Raw genomic sequence first — 16,179 nt, forward strand, 5'->3', positions numbered from 1 at the left:
AGATTGCGCGAAACAGAGGGCGTGAAACAGAGGGCGAGAAACAGAGGGGCTGAAACAGAGGGGCTGAAACAGAGGGGCGGAAACAGATGGCGAGAAACAGAGGGGCTGAAACAGAGGGGCTGAAACAGAGGGGCTGAAACAGAGGGGCTGAAACAGAGGGCGAGAAACAGAGGGCGAGAAACAGAGAGCGAGAAACAGAGGGCGAGAAACTGAGGGCGAGAAACAGAGGGCGAGAAACAGAGGGGCTGAAACAGAGGGGCTGAAACAGAGGGGCTGAAACAGAGGGGCTGATACAGAGGGGCTGAAACAGAGGGGCTGAAACAGAGGGCGAGAAACAGAGGGGCTGAAACAGAGGGGCTGAAACAGAGGGCGAGAAACAGAGGGTCTGAAACAGAGGGGCTGAAACAGAGGGGCTGAAACAGAGGGACTGTAACAGAGGGGCTGAAACAGAGGGGCTGAAACAGAGGGGCTGAAACAGAGGGCGAGAAACAGAGGGCGAGAAACAGGGGGCGAGAAACAGAGGGGCTGAAACAGAGGGGCTGAAACAGAGGGGCTGAAACAGAGGGGCTGAAACAGAGGGGCTGAAACAGAGGGCGAGAAACAGAGGGCGAGAAACAGAGTGGCTGAAACAGAGGGGCTGATACAGAGTGGCTGAAACAGAGGGGCTGAAACAGAGGGCGAGAAACAGAGGGGCTGAAACAGAAGGGCTGAAACAGAGGGCGAGAAACAGAGGGGCTGAAACAGAGGGGCTGAAACAGAGGGGCTGAAACAGAGGGCGAGAAACAGAGGGCGATAAACAGAGGGGCTGAAACAGAGGGGCTGAAACAGAGGGGCTGAAACAGAGGGCGAGAAACAGAGGGCGAGAAACAGAGGGCGAGAAACAGTGGGGCTGAAACAGAGGGGCTGAAACAGAGGGGCTGAAACAGAGGGGCTGAAACAGAGGGCGAGAAACAGAGGGCGAGAAACAGAGGGGCTGAAACAGAGGGCGAGAAACAGAGGGCGAGAAACAGAGGGCGAGGAACAGAGGGGCTGAAACAGAGGGGCTGAAACAGAGAGGCTGAAACAGAGGGCGAGAAACAGAGAGCGAGAAACATAGGGCGAGAAACAGAGGGGCTGAAACAGAGGGGCTGAAACAGAGGGGCTGAAACAGAGGGGCTGAAACAGAGGGGCTGAAACAGAGGGCGAGAAACGGTGGGAGAGAAACAGAGGACGAGAAACAGAGGGGCTGAAACAGAGTGCGAGAAACAGAGGGGCTGAAACCGACGGCGAGAAACAGAGGGCGAGAAATAGAGAGCGAGAAACAGAGGGTCTGAAACAGAGAGGATGAAACAGAGGGGCTGAAACAGATGGCGAGAAACAGAGGGGCTGAAACAGAGGGGCTGAAACAGAGGGGCTGAAACAGATGGCGAGAAACAGTGGGCGAGAAACAGAGGACGAGAAACAGAGGGGCTGAAACAGAGGGGCTGAAACAGAGGGCGAGAAACAGTGGGCGAGAAACAGAGAGCGCGAAACAGAGGGCGTGAAACAGAGGGCGAGAAACAGAGGGGCTGAAACAGAGGGGCTGAAACAGAGGGGCTGAAACAGATGGCGAGAAATAGAGGGGCTGAAACAGAGGGGCTGAAACAGATGGGCTGAAACAGAGGGGCTGAAACAGAGGGCGAGAAACAGAGGGCGAGAAACAGAGAGCGAGAAACAGAGGGCGAGAAACAGAGGGCGAGAAACAGAGGGCGAGAAACAGAGGGGCTGAAACAGTGGGGCTGAAACAGAGGTGCAGAAACAGAGGGGCTGATACAGAGGGGCTGAAACAGAGGGGCTGAAACAGAGGGCGAGAAACAGAGGGGCTGAAACAGAGGGGCTGAAACAGAGGGCGTGAAACAGAGGGGCTGAAACAGAGGGGCTGAAACAGAGGGCGAGAATCAGCCGGGCTGAAACAGAGGGGCTGAAACAGAGGGGCTGAAACAGAGGGACTGAAACAGAGGGTCTGAAACCGAGGGCGAGAAACAGAGGGGCTGAAACAGAGGGGCTGAAACAGAGGGGCTGAAACAGAGGACGAGAAACAGTGGGCGAGAAACAGAGGAGATGAAACAGAAGGGCTGAAACAGAGGGGCTGAAACAGAGGGGCTGAAACAGAGGGCGAGAAACAGAGGGCGAGAAACAAAGAGCGAGAAACAGAGGGCGAGAAACAGAGGGCGAGAAACAGAGGGCGAGGAACAGAGGGGCTGAAACAGAGGGCCTGAAACAGAGGGCGAGAAACAGAGGGGCTGAAACAGAGGGGCTGAAACAGAGGGCGAGAAACAGAGGGGCTGAAACAGAGGGGCTGAAACAGAGGGCGAGAAACAGAGGGCGATAAACAGAGGGGTTGAAACAGAGGGGCTGAAACAGAGGGGCTGAAACAGAGGGCGAGAAACAGAGGGCGAGAAACAGAGGGCGAGAAACAGAGGGCGAGAAACAGAGGGGCTGAAACAGAGGGGCTGAAACAGAGGGGCTGAAACAGAGGGGCTGAAACAAAGGGGCTGAAACAGAGGGGCTGAAACAGAGGGCGAGAAACAGAGGGCGAGAAACAGAGGGCGAGGAACAGAGGGGCTGAAACAGAGGGGCTGAAACAGAGGGGCTGAAACAGAGGGCGAGAAACAGAGGGCGAGAAACAGAGAGCGAGAAACAGAGGGCGAGAAACAGATGGCGAGAAACAGAGGGGCTGAAACAGAGGGGCTGAAACAGAGGGGCTGAAACAGAGGGGCTGAAACAGAGGGCGAGAAACAGTGGGAAAGAAACAGAGGACGAGAAACAGAGGGGCTGAAACAGAGGGGCTGAAACAGAGGGGCTGAAACAGAGGGCGAGAAACAGAGGGCGAGAAATAGAGAGCGAGAAACAGAGGGCGAGAAACAGAGGGCGAGAAACAGAGGGGCTGAAACAGAGAGGCTGAAACAGAGGGTCTGAAACAGATGGCGAGAAACAGAGGGGCTGAAACAGAGGGGATGAAACAGAGGGGCTGAAACAGAGGGGCTGAAACAGAGGGCGAGAAACAGAGGGCGAGAAACATAGAGCGAGAAACAGAGGGCGAGAAACAGAGGGCGAGAAACAGAGGGCGAGAAACAGAGGGGGTGAAACAGAGGGGCTGAAACAGAGGGGCTGAAAAAGAGGGGCTGATACAGAGGGGCTGAAACAGAGGGGCTGAAACAGAGGGCGAGAAACAGAGGGGCTGAAACAGAGTGGCTGAAACAGAGGGGCTGAAACAGAGGGCGAGAAACAGAGGGGCTGAAACAGAGTGCGAGAAACAGAGGGGCTGAAACCGAGGGCGAGAAACAGAGGGCGAGAAACAGAGGGGCTGAAACAGAGGGGCTGAAACAGAGGAGCTGAAACAGAGGGGCTGAAACAGAGGGGCTGAAACAGAGGGCGAGAAACAGTGGGCGAGTAACAGAGGACGAGAAACAGAGGGGCTGAAACAGAGGGGCTGAAACAGAGGGGCTGAAACAGAGGGTGAGAAACAGTGGGCGAGAAACAGATTGCGCGAAACAGAGGGCGTGAAACAGAGGGCGGGAAACAGAGGGGCTGAAACAGAGGGGCTGAAACAGAGGGGCGGAAACAGATGGCGAGAAACAGAGGGGCTGAAACAGAGGGGCTGAAACAGAGGGGCTGAAACAGAGGGGCTGAAACAGAGGGCGAGAAACAGAGGGCGAGAAACAGAGAGCGAGAAACAGAGGGCGAGAAACTGAGGGCGAGAAACAGAGGGCGAGAAACAGAGGGGCTGAAACAGAGGGGCTGAAACAGAGGGGCTGAAACAGAGGGGCTGATACAGAGGGGCTGAAACAGAGGGGCTGAAACAGAGGGCGAGAAACAGAGGGGCTGAAACAGAGGGGCTGAAACAGAGGGCGAGAAACAGAGGGTCTGAAACAGAGGGGCTGAAACAGAGGGGCTGAAACAGAGGGACTGTAACAGAGGGGCTGAAACAGAGGGGCTGAAACAGAGGGGCTGAAACAGAGGGCGAGAAACAGAGGGCGAGAAACAGGGGGCGAGAAACAGAGGGGCTGAAACAGAGGGGCTGAAACAGAGGGGCTGAAACAGAGGGGCTGAAACAGAGGGCGAGAAACAGAGGGCGAGAAACAGAGTGGCTGAAACAGAGGGGCTGATACAGAGTGGCTGAAACAGAGGGGCTGAAACAGAGGGCGAGAAACAGAGGGGCTGAAACAGAGGGGCTGAAACAGAGGGGCTGAAACAGAGGGCGATAAACAGAGGGCGATAAACAGAGGGGTTGAAACAGAGGGGCTGAAACAGAGGGGCTGAAACAGAGGGCGAGAAACAGAGGGCGAGAAACAGAGGGCGAGAAACAGAGGGCGAGAAACAGAGGGGCTGAAACAGAGGGGCTGAAACAGAGGGGCTGAAACAGAGGGGCTGAAACAAAGGGGCTGAAACAGAGGGGCTGAAACAGAGGGCGAGAAACAGAGGGCGAGAAACAGAGGGCGAGGAACAGAGGGGCTGAAACAGAGGGGCTGAAACAGAGGGGCTGAAACAGAGGGCGAGAAACAGAGGGCGAGAAACAGAGAGCGAGAAACAGAGGGCGAGAAACAGATGGCGAGAAACAGAGGGGCTGAAACAGAGGGGCTGAAACAGAGGGGCTGAAACAGAGGGGCTGAAACAGAGGGCGAGAAACAGTGGGAGAGAAACAGAGGACGAGAAACAGAGGGGCTGAAACAGAGGGGCTGAAACAGAGGGGCTGAAACAGAGGGCGAGAAACAGAGGGCGAGAAATAGAGAGCGAGAAACAGAGGGCGAGAAACAGAGGGCGAGAAACAGAGGGGCTGAAACAGAGAGGCTGAAACAGAGGGTCTGAAACAGATGGCGAGAAACAGAGGGGCTGAAACAGAGGGGATGAAACAGAGGGGCTGAAACAGAGGGGCTGAAACAGAGGGCGAGAAACAGAGGGCGAGAAACAGAGAGCGAGAAACAGAGGGCGAGAAACAGAGGGCGAGAAACAGAGGGCGAGAAACAGAGGGGCTGAAACAGAGGGGCTGAAACAGAGGGGCTGAAAAAGAGGGGCTGATACAGAGGGGCTGAAACAGAGGGGCTGAAACAGAGGGCGAGAAACAGAGGGGCTGAAACAGAGGGGCTGAAACAGAGGGGCTGAAACAGAGGGCGAGAAACAGAGGGGCTGAAACAGAGTGCGAGAAACAGAGGGGCTGAAACCGAGGGCGAGAAACAGAGGGCGAGAAACAGAGGGGCTGAAACAGAGGGGCTGAAACAGAGGAGCTGAAACAGAGGGGCTGAAACAGAGGGGCTGAAACAGAGGGCGAGAAACAGTGGGCGAGTAACAGAGGACGAGAAACAGAGGGGCTGAAACAGAGGGGCTGAAACAGAGGGGCTGAAACAGAGGGTGAGAAACAGTGGGCGAGAAACAGATTGCGCGAAACAGAGGGCGTGAAACAGAGGGCGAGAAACAGAGGGGCTGAAACAGAGGGGCTGAAACAGAGGGGCGGAAACAGATGGCGAGAAACAGAGGGGCTGAAACAGAGGGGCTGAAACAGAGGGGCTGAAACAGAGGGGCTGAAACAGAGGGCGAGAAACAGAGGGCGAGAAACAGAGAGCGAGAAACAGAGGGCGAGAAACTGAGGGCGAGAAACAGAGGGCGAGAAACAGAGGGGCTGAAACAGAGGGGCTGAAACAGAGGGGCTGAAACAGAGGGGCTGATACAGAGGGGCTGAAACAGAGGGGCTGAAACAGAGGGCGAGAAACAGAGGGGCTGAAACAGAGGGGCTGAAACAGAGGGCGAGAAACAGAGGGTCTGAAACAGAGGGGCTGAAACAGAGGGGCTGAAACAGAGGGACTGTAACAGAGGGGCTGAAACAGAGGGGCTGAAACAGAGGGGCTGAAACAGAGGGCGAGAAACAGAGGGCGAGAAACAGGGGGCGAGAAACAGAGGGGCTGAAACAGAGGGGCTGAAACAGAGGGGCTGAAACAGAGGGGCTGTAACAGAGGGGCTGAAACAGAGGGCGAGAAACAGAGGGCGAGAAACAGAGTGGCTGAAACAGAGGGGCTGATACAGAGTGGCTGAAACAGAGGGGCTGAAACAGAGGGCGAGAAACAGAGGGGCTGAAACAGAAGGGCTGAAACAGAGGGCGAGAAACAGAGGGGCTGAAACAGAGGGGCTGAAACAGAGGGGCTGAAACAGAGGGCGAGAAACAGAGGGCGATAAACAGAGGGGCTGAAACAGAGGGGCTGAAACAGAGGGGCTGAAACAGAGGGCGAGAAACAGAGGGCGAGAAACAGAGGGCGAGAAACAGTGGGGCTGAAACAGAGGGGCTGAAACAGAGGGGCTGAAACAGAGGGGCTGAAACAGTGGGCGAGAAACAGAGGGCGAGAAACAGAGGGGCTGAAACAGAGGGCGAGAAACAGAGGGCGAGAAACAGAGGGCGAGGAACAGAGGGGCTGAAACAGAGGGGCTGAAACAGAGAGGCTGAAACAGAGGGCGAGAAACAGAGAGCGAGAAACATAGGGCGAGAAACAGAGGGGCTGAAACAGAGGGGCTGAAACAGAGGGGCTGAAACAGAGGGGCTGAAACAGAGGGGCTGAAACAGAGGGCGAGAAACGGTGGGAGAGAAACAGAGGACGAGAAACAGAGGGGCTGAAACAGAGTGCGAGAAACAGAGGGGCTGAAACCGACGGCGAGAAACAGAGGGCGAGAAATAGAGAGCGAGAAACAGAGGGTCTGAAACAGAGAGGATGAAACAGAGGGGCTGAAACAGATGGCGAGAAACAGAGGGGCTGAAACAGAGGGGCTGAAACAGAGGGGCTGAAACAGATGGCGAGAAACAGTGGGCGAGAAACAGAGGACGAGAAACAGAGGGGCTGAAACAGAGGGGCTGAAACAGAGGGCGAGAAACAGTGGGCGAGAAACAGAGAGCGCGAAACAGAGGGCGTGAAACAGAGGGCGAGAAACAGAGGGGCTGAAACAGAGGGGCTGAAACAGAGGGGCTGAAACAGATGGCGAGAAATAGAGGGGCTGAAACAGAGGGGCTGAAACAGATGGGCTGAAACAGAGGGGCTGAAACAGAGGGCGAGAAACAGAGGGCGAGAAACAGAGAGCGAGAAACAGAGGGCGAGAAACAGAGGGCGAGAAACAGAGGGCGAGAAACAGAGGGCGAGAAACAGTGGGGCTGAAACAGAGGTGCAGAAACAGAGGGGCTGATACAGAGGGGCTGAAACAGAGGGGCTGAAACAGAGGGCGAGAAACAGAGGGGCTGAAACAGAGGGGCTGAAACAGAGGGCGTGAAACAGAGGGGCTGAAACAGAGGGGCTGAAACAGAGGGCGAGAATCAGCCGGGCTGAAACAGAGGGGCTGAAACAGAGGGGCTGAAACAGAGGGACTGAAACAGAGGGTCTGAAACCGAGGGCGAGAAACAGAGGGGCTGAAACAGAGGGGCTGAAACAGAGGGGCTGAAACAGAGGACGAGAAACAGTGGGCGAGAAACAGAGGAGATGAAACAGAAGGGCTGAAACAGAGGGGCTGAAACAGAGGGGCTGAAACAGAGGGCGAGAAACAGAGGGCGAGAAACAAAGAGCGAGAAACAGAGGGCGAGAAACAGAGGGCGAGAAACAGAGGGCGAGGAACAGAGGGGCTGAAACAGAGGGCCTGAAACAGAGGGCGAGAAACAGAGGGGCTGAAACAGAGGGGCTGAAACAGAGGGCGAGAAACAGAGGGGCTGAAACAGAGGGGCTGAAACAGAGGGCGAGAAACAGAGGGCGATAAACAGAGGGGTTGAAACAGAGGGGCTGAAACAGAGGGGCTGAAACAGAGGGCGAGAAACAGAGGGCGAGAAACAGAGGGCGAGAAACAGAGGGCGAGAAACAGAGGGGCTGAAACAGAGGGGCTGAAACAGAGGGGCTGAAACAGAGGGGCTGAAACAAAGGGGCTGAAACAGAGGGGCTGAAACAGAGGGCGAGAAACAGAGGGCGAGAAACAGAGGGCGAGGAACAGAGGGGCTGAAACAGAGGGGCTGAAACAGAGGGGCTGAAACAGAGGGCGAGAAACAGAGGGCGAGAAACAGAGAGCGAGAAACAGAGGGCGAGAAACAGATGGCGAGAAACAGAGGGGCTGAAACAGAGGGGCTGAAACAGAGGGGCTGAAACAGAGGGGCTGAAACAGAGGGCGAGAAACAGTGGGAAAGAAACAGAGGACGAGAAACAGAGGGGCTGAAACAGAGGGGCTGAAACAGAGGGGCTGAAACAGAGGGCGAGAAACAGAGGGCGAGAAATAGAGAGCGAGAAACAGAGGGCGAGAAACAGAGGGCGAGAAACAGAGGGGCTGAAACAGAGAGGCTGAAACAGAGGGTCTGAAACAGATGGCGAGAAACAGAGGGGCTGAAACAGAGGGGATGAAACAGAGGGGCTGAAACAGAGGGGCTGAAACAGAGGGCGAGAAACAGAGGGCGAGAAACAGAGAGCGAGAAACAGAGGGCGAGAAACAGAGGGCGAGAAACAGAGGGCGAGAAACAGAGGGGGTGAAACAGAGGGGCTGAAACAGAGGGGCTGAAAAAGAGGGGCTGATACAGAGGGGCTGAAACAGAGGGGCTGAAACAGAGGGCGAGAAACAGAGGGGCTGAAACAGAGTGGCTGAAACAGAGGGGCTGAAACAGAGGGCGAGAAACAGAGGGGCTGAAACAGAGTGCGAGAAACAGAGGGGCTGAAACCGAGGGCGAGAAACAGAGGGCGAGAAACAGAGGGCGAGGAACAGAGGGGCTGAAACAGAGGGGCTGAAACAGAGGGGCTGAAACAGAGGGCGAGAAACAGAGGGCGAGAAACAGAGAGCGAGAAACAGAGGGCGAGAAACAGATGGCGAGAAACAGAGGGGCTGAAACAGAGGGGCTGAAACAGAGGGGCTGAAACAGAGGGGCTGAAACAGAGGGCGAGAAACAGTGGGAGAGAAACAGAGGACGAGAAACAGAGGGGCTGAAACAGAGGGGCTGAAACAGAGGGGCTGAAACAGAGGGCGAGAAACAGAGGGCGAGAAATAGAGAGCGAGAAACAGAGGGCGAGAAACAGAGGGCGAGAAACAGAGGGGCTGAAACAGAGAGGCTGAAACAGAGGGTCTGAAACAGATGGCGAGAAACAGAGGGGCTGAAACAGAGGGGATGAAACAGAGGGGCTGAAACAGAGGGGCTGAAACAGAGGGCGAGAAACAGAGGGCGAGAAACAGAGAGCGAGAAACAGAGGGCGAGAAACAGAGGGCGAGAAACAGAGGGCGAGAAACAGAGGGGCTGAAACAGAGGGGCTGAAACAGAGGGGCTGAAAAAGAGGGGCTGATACAGAGGGGCTGAAACAGAGGGGCTGAAACAGAGGGCGAGAAACAGAGGGGCTGAAACAGAGGGGCTGAAACAGAGGGGCTGAAACAGAGGGCGAGAAACAGAGGGGCTGAAACAGAGTGCGAGAAACAGAGGGGCTGAAACCGAGGGCGAGAAACAGAGGGCGAGAAACAGAGGGGCTGAAACAGAGGGGCTGAAACAGAGGAGCTGAAACAGAGGGGCTGAAACAGAGGGGCTGAAACAGAGGGCGAGAAACAGTGGGCGAGTAACAGAGGACGAGAAACAGAGGGGCTGAAACAGAGGGGCTGAAACAGAGGGGCTGAAACAGAGGGTGAGAAACAGTGGGCGAGAAACAGATTGCGCGAAACAGAGGGCGTGAAACAGAGGGCGAGAAACAGAGGGGCTGAAACAGAGGGGCTGAAACAGAGGGGCGGAAACAGATGGCGAGAAACAGAGGGGCTGAAACAGAGGGGCTGAAACAGAGGGGCTGAAACAGAGGGGCTGAAACAGAGGGCGAGAAACAGAGGGCGAGAAACAGAGAGCGAGAAACAGAGGGCGAGAAACTGAGGGCGAGAAACAGAGGGCGAGAAACAGAGGGGCTGAAACAGAGGGGCTGAAACAGAGGGGCTGAAACAGAGGGGCTGATACAGAGGGGCTGAAACAGAGGGGCTGAAACAGAGGGCGAGAAACAGAGGGGCTGAAACAGAGGGGCTGAAACAGAGGGCGAGAAACAGAGGGTCTGAAACAGAGGGGCTGAAACAGAGGGGCTGAAACAGAGGGACTGTAACAGAGGGGCTGAAACAGAGGGGCTGAAACAGAGGGGCTGAAACAGAGGGCGAGAAACAGAGGGCGAGAAACAGGGGGCGAGAAACAGAGGGGCTGAAACAGAGGGGCTGAAACAGAGGGGCTGAAACAGAGGGGCTGTAACAGAGGGGCTGAAACAGAGGGCGAGAAACAGAGGGCGAGAAACAGAGTGGCTGAAACAGAGGGGCTGATACAGAGTGGCTGAAACAGAGGGGCTGAAACAGAGGGCGAGAAACAGAGGGGCTGAAACAGAAGGGCTGAAACAGAGGGCGAGAAACAGAGGGGCTGAAACAGAGGGGCTGAAACAGAGGGGCTGAAACAGAGGGCGAGAAACAGAGGGCGATAAACAGAGGGGCTGAAACAGAGGGGCTGAAACAGAGGGGCTGAAACAGAGGGCGAGAAACAGAGGGCGAGAAACAGAGGGCGAGAAACAGTGGGGCTGAAACAGAGGGGCTGAAACAGAGGGGCTGAAACAGAGGGGCTGAAACAGTGGGCGAGAAACAGAGGGCGAGAAACAGAGGGGCTGAAACAGAGGGCGAGAAACAGAGGGCGAGAAACAGAGGGCGAGGAACAGAGGGGCTGAAACAGAGGGGCTGAAACAGAGAGGCTGAAACAGAGGGCGAGAAACAGAGAGCGAGAAACATAGGGCGAGAAACAGAGGGGCTGAAACAGAGGGGCTGAAACAGAGGGGCTGAAACAGAGGGGCTGAAACAGAGGGGCTGAAACAGAGGGCGAGAAACGGTGGGAGAGAAACAGAGGACGAGAAACAGAGGGGCTGAAACAGAGTGCGAGAAACAGAGGGGCTGAAACCGACGGCGAGAAACAGAGGGCGAGAAATAGAGAGCGAGAAACAGAGGGTCTGAAACAGAGAGGATGAAACAGAGGGGCTGAAACAGATGGCGAGAAACAGAGGGGCTGAAACAGAGGGGCTGAAACAGAGGGGCTGAAACAGATGGCGAGAAACAGTGGGCGAGAAACAGAGGACGAGAAACAGAGGGGCTGAAACAGAGGGGCTGAAACAGAGGGCGAGAAACAGTGGGCGAGAAACAGAGAGCGCGAAACAGAGGGCGTGAAACAGAGGGCGAGAAACAGAGGGGCTGAAACAGAGGGGCTGAAACAGAGGGGCTGAAACAGATGGCGAGAAATAGAGGGGCTGAAACAGAGGGGCTGAAACAGATGGGCTGAAACAGAGGGGCTGAAACAGAGGGCGAGAAACAGAGGGCGAGAAACAGAGAGCGAGAAACAGAGGGCGAGAAACAGAGGGCGAGAAACAGAGGGCGAGAAACAGAGGGCGAGAAACAGTGGGGCTGAAACAGAGGTGCAGAAACAGAGGGGCTGATACAGAGGGGCTGAAACAGAGGGGCTGAAACAGAGGGCGAGAAACAGAGGGGCTGAAACAGAGGGGCTGAAACAGAGGGCGTGAAACAGAGGGGCTGAAACAGAGGGGCTGAAACAGAGGGCGAGAATCAGCCGGGCTGAAACAGAGGGGCTGAAACAGAGGGGCTGAAACAGAGGGACTGAAACAGAGGGTCTGAAACCGAGGGCGAGAAACAGAGGGGCTGAAACAGAGGGGCTGAAACAGAGGGGCTGAAACAGAGGACGAGAAACAGTGGGCGAGAAACAGAGGAGATGAAACAGAAGGGCTGAAACAGAGGGGCTGAAACAGAGGGGCTGAAACAGAGGGCGAGAAACAGAGGGCGAGAAACAAAGAGCGAGAAACAGAGGGCGAGAAACAGAGGGCGAGAAACAGAGGGCGAGGAACAGAGGGGCTGAAACAGAGGGCCTGAAACAGAGGGCGAGAAACAGAGGGGCTGAAACAGAGGGGCTGAAACAGAGGGCGAGAAACAGAGGGGCTGAAACAGAGGGGCTGAAACAGAGGGCGAGAAACAGAGGGCGATAAACAGAGGGGTTGAAACAGAGGGGCTGAAACAGAGGGGCTGAAACAGAGGGCGAGAAACAGAGGGCGAGAAACAGAGGGCGAGAAACAGAGGGCGAGAAACAGAGGGGCTGAAACAGAGGGGCTGAAACAGAGGGGCTGAAACAGAGGGGCTGAAACAAAGGGGCTGAAACAGAGGGGCTGAAACAGAGGGCGAGAAACAGAGGGCGAGAAACAGAGGGCGAGGAACAGAGGGGCTGAAACAGAGGGGCTGAAACAGAGGGGCTGAAACAGAGGGCGAGAAACAGAGGGCGAGAAACAGAGAGCGAGAAACAGAGGGCGAGAAACAGATGGCGAGAAACAGAGGGGCTGAAACAGAGGGGCTGAAACAGAGGGGCTGAAACAGAGGGGCTGAAACAGAGGGCGAGAAACAGTGGGAAAGAAACAGAGGACGAGAAACAGAGGGGCTGAAACAGAGGGGCTGAAACAGAGGGGCTGAAACAGAGGGCGAGAAACAGAGGGCGAGAAATAGAGAGCGAGAAACAGAGGGCGAGAAACAGAGGGCGAGAAACAGAGGGGCTGAAACAGAGAGGCTGAAACAGAGGGTCTGAAACAGATGGCGAGAAACAGAGGGGCTGAAACAGAGGGGATGAAACAGAGGGGCTGAAACAGAGGGGCTGAAACAGAGGGCGAGAAACAGAGGGCGAGAAACAGAGAGCGAGAAACAGAGGGCGAGAAACAGAGGGCGAGAAACAGAGGGCGAGAAACAGAGGGGGTGAAACAGAGGGGCTGAAACAGAGGGGCTGAAAAAGAGGGGCTGATACAGAGGGGCTGAAACAGAGGGGCTGAAACAGAGGGCGAGAAACAGAGGGGCTGAAACAGAGTGGCTGAAACAGAGGGGCTGAAACAGAGGGCGAGAAACAGAGGGGCTGAAACAGAGTGCGAGAAACAGAGGGGCTGAAACCGAGGGCGAGAAACAGAGGGCGAGAAACAGAGGGGCTGAAACAGAGGGGCTGAAACAGAGGAGCTGAAACAGAGGGGCTGAAACAGAGGGGCTGAAACAGAGGGCGAGAAACAGTGGGCGAGTAACAGAGGACGAGAAACAGAGGGGCTGAAACAGAGGGGCTGAAACAGAGGGGCTGAAACAGAGGGTGAGAAACAGTGGGCGAGAAACAGATTGCGCGAAACAGAGGGCGTGAAACAGAGGGCGAGAAACAGAGGGGCTGAAACAGAGGGGCTGAAACAGAGGGGCGGAATCAGATGGCGAGAAACAGAGGGGCTGAAACAGAGGGGCTGAAACAGAGGGGCTGAAACAGAGGGGCTGAAACAGAGGGCGAGAAACAGAGGGCGAGAAACAGAGAGCGAGAAACAGAGGGCGAGAAACTGAGGGCGAGAAACAGAGGGCGAGAAACAGAGGGGCTGAAACAGAGGGGCTGAAACAGAGGGGCTGAAACAGAGGGGCTGATACAGAGGGGCTGAAACAGAGGGGCTGAAACAGAGGGCGAGAAACAGAGGGGCTGAAACAGAGGGGCTGAAACAGAGGGCGAGAAACAGAGGGTCTGAAACAGAGGGGCTGAAACAGAGGGGCTGAAACAGAGGGACTGTAACAGAGGGGCTGAAACAGAGGGGCTGAAACAGAGGGGCTGAAACAGAGGGCGAGAAACAGAGGGCGAGAAACAGGGGGCGAGAAACAGAGGGGCTGAAACAGAGGGGCTGAAACAGAGGGGCTGAAACAGAGGGGCTGAAACAGAGGGCGAGAAACAGAGGGCGAGAAACAGAGTGGCTGAAACAGAGGGGCTGATACAGAGTGGCTGAAACAGAGGGGCTGAAACAGAGGGCGAGAAACAGAGGGGCTGAAACAGAGGGGCTGAAACAGAGGGGCTGAAACAGAGGGCGAGAAACAGAGGGCGATAAACAGAGGGGCTGAAACAGAGGGGCTGAAACAGAGGGGCTGAAACAGAGGGCGAGAAACAGAGGGCGAGAAACAGAGGGCGAGAAACAGTGGGGCTGAAACAGAGGGGCTGAAACAGAGGGGCTGAAACAGAGGGGCTGAAACAGAGGGCGAGAAACAGAGGGCGAGAAACAGAGGGGCTGAAACTGAGGGCGAGAAACAGAGGGCGAGAAACAGAGGGCGAGGAACAGAGGGGCTGAAACAGAGGGGCTGAAACAGAGGGGCTGAAACAGAGGGCGAGAAACAGAGAGCGAGAAACATAGGGCGAGAAACAGAGGGGCTGAAACAGAGGGGCTGAAACAGAGGGGCTGAAACAGAGGGGCTGAAACAGAGGGGCTGAAACAGAGGGCGAGAAACAGTGGGAGAGAAACAGAGGACGAGAAACAGAGGGGCTGAAACAGAGTGCGAGAAACAGAGGGGCTGAAACCGACGGCGAGAAACAGAGGGCGAGAAATAGAGAGCGAGAAACAGAGGGTCTGAAACAGAGAGGATGAAACAGAGGGGCTGAAACAGATGGCGAGAAACAGAGGGGCTGAAACAGAGGGGCTGAAACAGAGGGGCTGAAACAGTGGGGCTGGAACAGAGGGCGAGAAACAGAGGGCGAGAAACAGAGAGCGAGAAACAGAGGGCGAGAAACAGAGGGCGAGAAACAGAGGGCGAGAAACAGAGGGGCTGAAACAGAGGGGCTGAAACAGAGGGGCTGAAACAGAGGGGCTGATACAGAGGGGCTGAAACAGAGGGGCTGAAACAGAGGGCGAGAAACAGAGGGGCTGAAACAGAGGGGCTGAAACAGAGGGCGAGAAACAGAGGGTCTGAAACAGAGGGGCTGAAACAGAGGGGCTGAAACAGAGGGACTGTAACAGAGGGGCTGAAACAGAGGGGCTGAAACAGAGGGGCTGAAACAGAGGGCGAGAAACAGAGGGCGAGAAACAGGGGGCGAGAAACAGAGGGGCTGAAACAGAGGGGCTGAAACAGAGGGGCTGAAACAGAGGGGCTGAAACAGAGGGCGAGAAACAGAGGGCGAGAAACAGAGTGGCTGAAACAGAGGGGCTGATACAGAGTGGCTGAAACAGAGGGGCTGAAACAGAGGGCGAGAAACAGAGGGGCTGAAACAGAGGGGCTGAAACAGAGGGGCTGAAACAGAGGGCGAGAAACAGAGGGCGATAAACAGAGGGGCTGAAACAGAGGGGCTGAAACAGAGGGGCTGAAACAGAGGGCGAGAAACAGAGGGCGAGAAACAGAGGGCGAGAAACAGTGGGGCTGAAACAGAGGGGCTGAAACAGAGGGGCTGAAACAGAGGGGCTGAAACAGAGGGCGAGAAACAGAGGGCGAGAAACAGAGGGGCTGAAACAGAGGGCGAGAAACAGAGGGCGAGAAACAGAGGGCGAGGAACAGAGGGGCTGAAACAGAGGGGCTGAAACAGAGGGGCTGAAACAGAGGGCGAGAAACAGAGAGCGAGAAACATAGGGCGAGAAACAGAGGGGATGAAACAGAGGGGCTGAAACAGAGGGGCTGAAACAGAGGGGCTGAAACAGAGGGGCTGAAACAGAGGGCGAGAAACAGTGGGAGAGAAACAGAGGACGAGAAACAGAGGGGCTGAAACAGAGTGCGAGAAACAGAGGGGCTGAAACCGACGGCGAGAAACAGAGGGCGAGAAATAGAGAGCGAGAAACAGAGGGTCTGAAACAGAGAGGATGAAACAGAGGGGCTGAAACAGATGGCGAGAAACAGAGGGGCTGAAACAGAGGGGCTGAAACAGAGGGGCTGAAACAGAGGGGCTGGAACAGAGGGCGAGAAACAGAGGGCGAGAAACAGAGAGCGAGAAACAGAGGGCGAGAAACAGAGGGCGAGAAACAGAGGGCGAGAAACAGAGGGGCTGAAACAGAGGGGCTGAAACAGAGGGGCTGAAACAGAGGGGCTGATACAGAGGGGCTGAAACAGAGGGGCTGAAACAGAGGGCGAGAAACAGAGGTGCTGAAACAGAGGGGCTGAAACAGAGGGGCTGAAACAGAGGGCGAGAAACAGAGGGGCTGAAACAGAGTGCGAGAAACAGAGGGGCTGAAACCGACGGCGAGAAACAGAGGGCGAGAAACAGAGGGGCTGAAACAGAGGGGCTGAAACAGAGGAGCTGAAACAGAGGGGCTGAAACAGAGGGGCTGAAACAGATGGCGAGAAACAGTGTGCGAGAAACAGAGTACGAGAAACAGAGGGGCTGAAACAGAGGGGCTGAAACAGAGGGCGAGAAACAGTGGGCGA

The sequence above is a fragment of the Stegostoma tigrinum genome, chromosome 29, assembly GCF_030684315.1.
Source record: "Stegostoma tigrinum isolate sSteTig4 chromosome 29, sSteTig4.hap1, whole genome shotgun sequence".
Classification (NCBI taxonomy): domain Eukaryota; kingdom Metazoa; phylum Chordata; class Chondrichthyes; order Orectolobiformes; family Stegostomatidae; genus Stegostoma; species Stegostoma tigrinum.